This window comes from Polyodon spathula, chromosome 4 (genome assembly GCF_017654505.1).
Source record: "Polyodon spathula isolate WHYD16114869_AA chromosome 4, ASM1765450v1, whole genome shotgun sequence".
In the NCBI taxonomy this organism is placed as follows: Eukaryota; Metazoa; Chordata; class Actinopteri; order Acipenseriformes; family Polyodontidae; genus Polyodon; species Polyodon spathula.
In genome coordinates, this window is record NC_054537.1 from 83,457,228 (window position 1) to 83,467,877 (window position 10,650).

The 10,650-nt window shown below is 36.9% G+C and overlaps 1 protein-coding gene across 2 annotated transcripts in view; it reads left to right on the top strand.

The window, feature by feature from the left end:
- The window catches only part of LOC121314982 (RNA-binding protein 12B-like), a 62,990-nt gene extending 53,622 nt beyond the window's left edge, over positions 1–9,368 (top strand). For both annotated transcript variants that reach the window (XR_005950183.1, XR_005950184.1), the window contains one exon: positions 9,309–9,368. The gene's annotated coding sequence lies outside the window, so the exon portion shown is untranslated. The remainder of the gene's footprint in view (positions 1–9,308) is intronic.
- Positions 9,369–10,650: the final 1,282 nt, after the last annotated feature.

A 10,650-nucleotide genomic window follows, 5' to 3' on the forward strand; every position in this document is an offset into this window, starting at 1 on the left:
CCAATTTCAGTGCATCCTTTATTTTTGCTTTGCTCACAGTCTAATGCAGAAGCTAGCATGTTCATCAATTAGAGATTAGTAGCCAGACAAACAGGCACCATTTTATAACAGTGTCTATTTGACAGATGTGCTTATCTTCTAAACTGTACTATACAATTCCCTAAATAAAATAAAACGTGTCCTTGACTGCTTCCTAATTATTGTAGGGAATCTTTAACTAATTTTACACTTTACAAATGATTTAAACCATTTAAAATGTTTTAGTGATTAGAGCAAATGCAGCTGATTTCAATCCAGCTATTTGAATTCATGCTCCCATAAAGAATCATGCTTTTATCATAAATACCCTACTGAAGTCTATCGATCTTTGTGTTTTATTAAATGTGTTTGGTAGATACATGTTGAGTATTTTTAGTAATATTAAGAACCGATATTTCTTTGAATATTTATCACTGCTGTGTGGAAAGTAAGTAAAAATGTGCTGACATCGAGAAACTTACACTTAATGGTACAGAACCTCTGCGTTTATATCCATGAACCACAAAAGTCAAGGAAATCCAAGGAAGTAACTGTAAGTAACAGGTTTATCACCAACAACTAGAGACAACGGGTAAGATGTATAAAGGACTTTACACCTGAATGCAATTTGCACCACAGAGTTTTTTGTTTTGTTTTGTGAAACGTATTCCAAAAACCATATATTGACACATTTTTATAGTTTTATTTTTCTATCACAAAGCATGTTGTAAATTTCACATTGGAGAAAAGACCTTTATAAATCAGGCCCAAGGGAGAATCATTTTTTCCATTAAAAGTTAACTTGGAAGAATATTTACCTACATTATTTTCTGAATTGGGTCACATCTACCTTTCAAGTAAGTTCACCACTTAAAAAATAGAGAAGAGCTAAAAGTCCTCCTATCCTCTCCCACTGCTTCACTTCTGGGAAATGCATTTTAAAACACCAGCAAGTTAGCTCTCCAGTCCTCCATGGGAGTCCCTGTGAGTTTGTTAGTTGTAATGTTTGTACTGTGGTCCAGCTATGCTGTTTATAAGTGCTTTTCCGTAATGTATTCTGATTTGCTTTCCTGGCCAGATAATTAATTTTGCTTTGTTTTTTTGCATTGGGGGTCACAGCAAAGTTCAATTAAAATATCCATAATTCAAAGCCCAGACACTGGCATTTAGCCACAAAAATGATCAAATGGCTGAATAGTTCAAGGATAAAAACAAACACAGAACATGGATGAGGCTGCAGCCAAGCTAACCCTGGAAGGACTGCTAATAGTAACAGAACAGATTAACACATCCTCACAATGGATACTAATTAAAAGGTTTTACTATTTCCAAATTGACCGTTGTTATTATTATTATTATTATTATTATTATTATTATTATTTTTTTTTTTTAGATGGATTCAATATGATCAGTTATCTTTGCACTGTAAGGTTAAAAACAATCATAATTATAATTGGAGCTTTAATCTAAAAATGATAATTTGAATGCATTCTTTATTATCGGGGATAAGCAATTCCAACCATTACAATAAGTATAGATTGCAAATCCAACTCAGCCCCATAGTGGTTTTAAAGTGGGGTCCTGTTCTGCAGTTCAGTAAACACATGAGGAGGAGGGGGGAGCAGGGGTCTCAAACTCGTGGCCTGCGGACCACATGCAGCCCGCACAGCGCTGCAATCTGGCCCGCTAAATAGTTACACAAAAGTAATTTAATCTGGCCCGCATGGAGCTGCATGCGTAAAACCTGAATAAACAGTTGTAAAACGTGTGTAGGCGATGTTGTGCATTGTTTATGGTTATTTCTGTTGTAATACGTTACTACCACTTTAAGAACAGTTGCATTAGCTGCCCTAAATTGACACAGTCCTGGTTTACAGCAGAGATAAGAATCCGTACAGACCGACATGTGTTCGGGGGGAGCAACTGAACTGACAGCTTGGTGACAGTAAAAGTCCAACATTTTGTGCATAACAATTGACAAAAGATAATTGATCAGATCTAAAAAAAAAACATTTCTGCATTGAGTCAGCATCAGTATAAAAATAAGAGTGGCACTGAGACTATATGAACTACTCCTCGTAGCAGTCACTCGAAAATATATCATACAGGGATCCCCAACAAATGTGAAGGAGCAAAGAAATGGCTCAGTCTAAAAGAAAAATTGACCACAAACACAGGCAATTTCAAGAAAAGTGGACAGTTGATTATTTTTTGTGGAGTACAAACAGAGGGCGACATGTTTGATTTGCAAGGAAAGAGTTGCCGTTTTGAAAGAGTACAATATTAAACGGCACTATACAACAAAGCATGCAGAGCAGAATGATAAATATCGGGGAGGAGAGAGAGGACAGCTTTGCAGTTAAAGAAAGGATTAGTGGGGCAGCAACAGCTTTTTCAGAAAGTGAAAAAAGAGTCAGATGCAGCAGTTTTGGCAAGTTATGTGCTGAGTGAAATGATTGCTAAGTCTCTCTCGGAAGCCGATCACTGATAGTGAATTTTCTGCTCATATAGATTTGTTTCTGCTAAAGCTATGTGGCTAGCTTCAAGATGAAATCTCTCCTACTGGTATTTTCCCTGGTGCATTCCTTGTACAAAATGAAAGAATTGATGACTGCCAGGTCCAATAGAAGTAACAACAGGCTTGTATGTAAAAAATAAAATAGAATAATTTAGGTTATATTCAAAATAAAAAAAAAGTCAAAATAACTGCTTTGGCAGTTCTAAGTTGAGAGGAGTATAACATTTTTATTTTTGTAATTCTGCCTTTCAAACGCCATCAGGATAATTAATTCATGTATTTAGGAAAAGTCAATAATGAATAACCACTTATCTTTCACACACGCAGAGTTAATGAACTTTATTTATATAAAACAGGGAACAAGTAACAGACCATCACCAGAAGATTCACAAACAATTTACTTCCCCCTACCTTATTGAAAAATATAAAAGGATGGATTCTTAGATTACTCTGCAAGTATAAAGGCTTTCAGAACGTCTGGTTATCCCTGGTGAAGAACTTAGCACCGTCTACGTGAGAGAATTCACACAAAATAATATATTAGTAAGAGCAAGACTACCACGGGATTCTCCTAACATATTACAGTACAAAATATAGTAAGACATAAGCTCTTGTGCTATATATTGATTTGAAGCTATTCATACAATTCAAAGAATTTATATTTTAACCGGTTCTTAAGCAGATCAAAGAGAACTATCTAACAGAGGAATCCTCTCCTTATATGAAAGAACCTTATACTTGCTTCCTTCTCTGATCTATATGCCTAGTTTCTAGAATTTAAAAATGAACTGCAATTTATGTGCCATATTAAGGGACTAAACTTGAAAGACTGAAACAAGACACTGTGGTGAAAAAATCATCAACAACAAATTTGGCTCATTCTCTACCCGCACAAAACTACAGGACAAATGAACGAGGCTCTATATTCATCCTATTTCTGAATATGAAGGTAAGGCTGCAGGCACTTGTCAATCACAGCAGGCACTGAAAGCAGATTTTTAGAATGCAGATATGTCATGTCCTAATTAGAGCACTCTGTCTGTTCATGCGCGCTTGACTAACCTGTATTAAATAAAATAAAAATAAACTTTATGTATGTTTAAAGGCAGTCAGTTTATTCAGCTAAAGTAAAATTATGAAAATGCTTGATATTGTCTCTAAAGTATTGAAACCCAATTTAAACAGCACTGTTCATTCAAGTCAGTAACTGGGGGTGGTATCCTCTGCTACACAACTTGGCATTATTTAGAATAAGTTATTGAAAATAACAGATTCTGGAGTTATACCGTGGGGTCTGTCCATCCATACATCTGTCTGTCTGTATGTCACACTTACAGTTCTGCATATATCTGTAGAACCTCATCCATTTGTCATGAAAATTGGTGGTAATATTATTTAGCTTAAGTTATTGAGAATATAAGATTCTGGTGATATAGGTGGGTTCTGTGCTGCAGTAGCCATCTTTAATTTAAGAGAAACATCTACCTGTTTCAAAGATTCTATTTCTTACATCTGAAGCATAACTCCTATGGCAAACACAAAGAGAAGCAGGAAAACAAGTAGAACAAGAAACTAAAACATAAAATATAAAACGCATAAACAAATGTGGTTTTAGATTTGAAATGTTTACTGTATCTTCCTTTATTTAAGAAACTCCCATTGTTATAGAAAAAGCATTTTATTTGTATTCCTGAACTGGGGAACTACACTGTCCCTTTAATGTTGCTGATAAAGACTACTGCAGCTGTTCTAGGCTTAAGTCGCTAAAAGAATCCAGATAATTAACTCAAAGTTAGCTGTTAACATTTCCCATTGGGGTGCATGTTATCAGTAAGGCAAGGAATTGTACAGCATGTTTAGAATTGTATTTATGCATGTGTGCACATTACACTTGCTTTGCTTGGCATATGGCGGCAGAGCCAAAACAGAATTTCTTTGTCAGACAATGGAGGTTTAAGGCATGGTTTGACATCATTGTTATTAACCCATGAGTACCATAATAAATAATAGTCATCAACGGTACCATGGTTTAATGTCTGGGGAGCCAGATTTAGGGAAAACATTTTTTCTTTGACAAATAAATGAAGTGAAGATCTTCAGCAGGAAACAGGAAAATACAAAACCATTGTGATTTACTGAATTTCTAAATCTGCGGATCTGTGAACTTTGTAAAAGGGCTCTTAAATCATTAAGTGGGCTCTAGAATTGTGGATATGCTGCCCCACCTTTACATCCACAGCTGTTCAAATTCCCTCACAGGTTCAGATGATAGAGTACCAGCAGACCCTCTGCGGAAAGTTTAAAGTGCCTAATTTATATTATAGCACTAAAGTTCATATGTCAAACTGAAGATTTATTAGGCTGATGCAACATATTAGCTTGCAGGTAGAAGCGGGCTACTAATGAATATGATCAGAAGAGCAGCTGGAAAACAAAAAGTGCTGTGTTTGCTGCATTAATGGAATTAACAGACCTGAAAATGTTCAGAGAATCAATTAAGAGTCCCTTTCAGGGTTTTGCAACGAGGCTGCAATGGGTGAATCACATCCTTTTAATAAAAGGCCTTTTATATTTTAATAAATATTTTTAGACTTTAAATTTAGCAGGGATGGAGTTAAAGTCTCACCCCTGCCAAATCCATGTGCAAAATATGGCCAGGTGTTGATTGGTTAATTGACAATCAATTAAAGCCCATTTCACACTGATACTTCTACACTTGTCCAGACCTGGGTTCTGGCTACTCAGGTCACAATCCACCATAGTGTTCCGGAAGGAACATTTTTGTTTATTCTTTTTAGCCATATTTTTGTTGCGTGAGATGCACCATGAGCCAGATTGCAGCAGGAATGAAGAAACATTTAATCTAATCAACATTTGGGCCGACGGTTCAATCCACAGAAACTTGACTGTCACCCAGGTCAACTCTGCTTTATCAAAAGCATCGTGAAATCGCATACCCCACCAGCATGACACCGGCTCCTGACCCGGGTAGGTTCTGACCCGGGTAGAGCATGCCAGTGTGAAAGGGGCTTTAAAAAGCGGTTGGAAAAGCCAGTTCTTTGTATCAACAAGCTGGAGGTGAATTGGCTGGGAAGTCAGTACTCAAGACTACGTGTTTCATTCAAGGTAAGCAAACAGCAAACTCGTGATCACCGCATGTATACCAGGATGATTTGAAGAGAACTGTGTCGGTTGACCGGGAGCCCATTGTTAAGTGTAAGGGATTGTGACAGGACGGCTGAATGGTGACGTCCCCAGACCAGGAGGCTGACAGTGACACAGACAGATACTGAGGTGAAAAGCGCTGATGCAGCTCACCGAGCAGCATTTGACAGGCTGCATAAAATGCCAGTTTATCAGCCAAGATTATTATATGTTGCTAGTTGTGTTGGAAATTAATACTATCCTGTGGTTACTTAGTAAAGTCCGGCCACTCAGCATTGACAGGCCACACAAAACGTGACAATAAGCGTGTTTGTGAGATGATATTAAGAGTCGTCATTTCTCAAAGAACCTATGGTGCATGGCGAGTATTTTTTTTTTTCAAAAATAGTAATAATAAATGGGGTATGATATTTAGCGAGGTGATATAAAATATGTTCCTTGTATTTTGTATTTGTCTGCTAATTCTTTGTTTTATTTCAAGTGGTGCAAGCTTTGCACTGAAGCAAATGCTGTTTTGGTCTTGAATAGATTTGAATGAATGAAGTTGCTTTGCTTAGTGTTTAAATACTGAGAAACCCCCAGCCTGTTGTATACTGCTTCAGTGGAATGGGATTGAAATACAAACCCTATCGTTTTTTTTTTTTTTTTTTTTTAATGGGTATTTTTAATGCTGTATGGACAATTATTATGACAGCCCCAAATATAGGGTAGGGTATATGATATCTGTAAATATATATATATATATATATATATATATATATATATATATATATATATGTATTTTTATAGAGGGAATGGGCAGTATTTACTGTTCATAAATGAGAAGGTTATCCGGCATAATTTACTGTAAATAGGCAGTTAAAAAAACTGGGACTGTACGTTACTGTTATGCCGCTAATGAGAAATTATGTAACTAAATTATTTTTTTTCTGTGCAAGGTCTGTTTATGTAAAAATGTTTTTAAAAAAGTGGATAATGTTTAATAAAAATATTTACCTGCATTTAATTAAAACATGATGTACCTATACCATTATTGATATACATTAATTTGTGTTGTTGTTTATTAATTAGTGTATCTGTAATCAAACAACATTTATGAAAAATAAAATGAAATATAAAGAACTTTGTGAAAAATTTAAGTAAAATTTATAAAAATTTTAAAATAAATTACACCGAGATGTTTATCAAATAATATTTTTTTTTTAATAAATGTAACTATATATATATATATATATATATATATATATATATATATATATATATATATATATATATATATATATATATATATATAGAGTTAGTTACAAAGAGTTAAAATGTTAATTGTGTTGTCGTTCAAAACTAACCTAATCTGGCTTTTGGATGTCTCGTAAATTGATGCTGAATTTAAAAAAATTGTTTCTTGTCAGGTGCAGTGGAGCACATCATTCATCCTCTTATGATCAATCTCGGTGCAGATTGATCAATAATGCTTAGAATTTATATGGATGTATACTAAAACTAATCCCAGTCTGAAGTATATAAATCAACAGCAGCAGCCGCTTTCCTGAGCTTGACTGTAATGTTGTCTGTCTGCCCTCCTCTCTCGTGTGAGTAGGCCCTTTGCAATAATCTCCACTAATGGCATGTGACAGTTCCACATAACTTTTGACATTAGCTTTTAGCAATTCTGTCATCTAGCTTGGGCTGCCCTTTAATGTCTATGCATTAGAGAAGAGGGCCACAGCCTCCATTCTACACTTTATTATAATTCGCTTCAGCATTTTATCACATATTGCCCACCCTCCCTCCACCCTCCACCAGCACCAGCACTGTCACAGAAATCTTCCGAGCTGGCAGCTTTACTGTATGCTGTCATTAATCTTCACTAGCCAGCTAGAGAGGGGGGGGCTCAATGATTTATCGCAATTACTTTTTATGCAGGACCTAGGTGAATAGTGTTCAGCTGTATTTACTGCACAGGATTCTGCCACTGCCATTTTGCACTGAAAACTGCCTTGCCTTTTTGTCATTTCCTTTTACATGAATTGATACTGTACCTGCTCAACAGCTGCAGGTTGTTTCAGAGGCTGGCCAGAGCTTGTGTTCAGGTGTATTTGCATTAAAATAACTACTTGAAGCTTACAATTTGGGCTTTATCAATTATAACGTAAATCCAAGTTTCCTGGATGTACAGACAAAAAAAAACAAACAAAAAAAAACTAATGTAATTGTAACTCCCTTGTATTACAAGCTCAACATTACGGGATCCAGGCATGTTGACAGTCACATTTATTTACCAGAAGATGACATGAGATTTAATAGACAGCAAAAGAAAACTAGTCAAAAAAAAAAACTTCCTTGATTGACATTAATACAATGTGTAGGTTCAGCAGCTGCTGATGTTAAAGCACAAGGTGGAGCCAGGACTAACCATATGGCTAATGCCATGATAAGGGCAGAACTGTCATGGGAAGGCAAGCAGGGAAAGCAGGCGAGAGGAAATTGTCATGAAAGAACAGCATGCATCCCGCCATGAAGAAATGAGGACAGAGGCTATGGGCAAGACACTGCATCCACTGACTGACATCCTTGTATATTGCAAGGGCTTTGGTTCAGCCACAGGAAAATTAATTTTCAATGCTTAAATTTGGAAACGTCAACTTTACAAGCTTTGTGAAGTGAAGATCTGAAAAAGCAATGGGCTCTGCAATAGCTTGGTAAAAAAGTACTTCAGCATTTGGTTGACATTCGTCTGCTGAGGTGTGCTGAGCTGGGCTAAAAAAAACCTGTTAGAGTTCATTATGTTATAGAGGTTACAGTCTGACTCATGCAATTGTTCCCAATGCTGAATTCCCAATCAGAATAGACAAGACAGAATACCTATTCATGTGAAAGTCTACTTCTCTTTTATTGGAAAACAACTGCTCCAGTCTGGGTTGTATTTGCATCTGTATTGGCACTGTTTCTTCAGATTTTCCAGCATTATTAATGTGTCTCAGTTATGGCATAGGAAAAGAAAGAGAATAATTCTGAGGTCTGCGAGTCACAAGCAGGTCTTCATTCTAATTAGAAATATATAACAAGGGTGACGATAAAACTGCTAACCTTCAAAAACATCTCTGCCACCCAAACATGAACTCAACAATCCCAAAACAAACAATGGCCTTTGCAGAAGAGTAGAATAACACAAGTACAAAATAATAAGCAACATGCACTTAGTAACAAATTACTTCAACCATATTTCCTCCATGGGATGTTTGGCAGTTTAGACTGATGGCCGCCAGAAAGCAGGTTGTTGATTTATGAGGAAATCATCCAACTCCACCATCCAAAAAGTGAGTGAATTTTCTACCTGATTCTTACTAATGATACCTGTAGTTTTCTCCATGCGCCACCACCCACCCAAAATTATTATTTTTGTTTAAATTAAATACCATTTAAAATGAATTGTTAAATAAACTTTTAAATATCTGGTTTACCAATGATATTCTCAACACTTCAATTGTTAATCAAATACTTCTAGTCCTACCATTTGTTATGTTACCATATATTTGAACAAATATACACCAAAACTGTTGGGGGTTATCATTAACACTGGCAAGTAACAATTTGTTCTCCCCTACAGGTAATTTTGAAGTGACCACCTGGACCTTCCCCAGTGAGAGTACAAGAAACACCACAACAGGCAAGTATATTTCAACAACTTTTATTCACAGGTAAATAAGACACATTTCACAGATAGACAACAAAACACTACAAGTCCTAAAACCTTAAAAATAACCTAGAAATCAAATCCTCATCTCCATCTGTCCCAAGGTAGCATACTCTGTCTTGCTTCAACAGGTATATATGGAAAAATGATATAACAACATTGCCTGGGCCCTGGGGACCTCGTGATCCAATCCTGTGAACAGTTCGCTGTATGCTCTGTCCTGTTTATATTGCTGGTGTGGAGACTGTAGTTAACATAATGGCCACAGCCTGCTTGATCTCCTCCAGGCCCTGGTGGAAACAGTCACAAACACAATACCTTCTGCTGCCTTTGCACCCTCACCACTCTGTAGTTCCTGTAGAAAAAGAGGACATAAACAGCACTAATCCTCACTCCAAGCAGCACTATATCTGGTTCCAAACACACCCCGCTCTCAGCCCCCCCGCTCTAGAATTGCCTTCCGATGCACCCTCTGGTACTTAATGTAGAGCAGGGCCTAGCAGTTTGGGCATGTGTTGTACTGCTGGCATCCAATCTGCTGGGTCATGCTGTTCACTCCTCTGTATGAAGCGGGTGCCTTTGAAACAGAGCCAAAACACATAGGTCATTAATACTGGCACATCCCTCACAAGTGGAATTGTGTGAGTACCTGCATCTTTTGGACACCCTGTATGCTCACCGATACTTGGATATCATGCAACCTCACTTTTAGATGCAGTCCAGTAATAATCCTCATTCAATATTCTCTACATGCAGCATTATACTCTTGACTTATCTCGTACTTGAATATCTAGAATATTTCCCTTTGCATCATATTTAAGCGGTCCTCCCCCAAATCCACTCATCTGTTCCCCCAAAATGGCCAACTTCCTGTCCATCTGGTCTTCAGGTACCACCAGCAACCCACACTTCCCCCAGTGGTGAGTTTTGGTTTCCCTTTTATAGGGCTGTCAATAACAGTAATGGATGTCTCTATTGAATACAGCTGTGGCTGACTGTGGGTCCTTGGAGCAATGGGGACTGATCACTATCCCTTCCCAGTGCATAAAAGAAAATGACAACTAATACAAACACAATTAAATAATAATGCAAAATCAAATCTCCACAACAAGTGGCTAAACGCTGCAAACGATAATAATCCCACAACTGAAAAATATACAAAGTTAATAATGTGACAAAAAACAATTAGCAATAAAGTGCAAAACTAAAACAGAACACCCCACACACTATAGTGCTAGTCACCTGTGTCACTGTA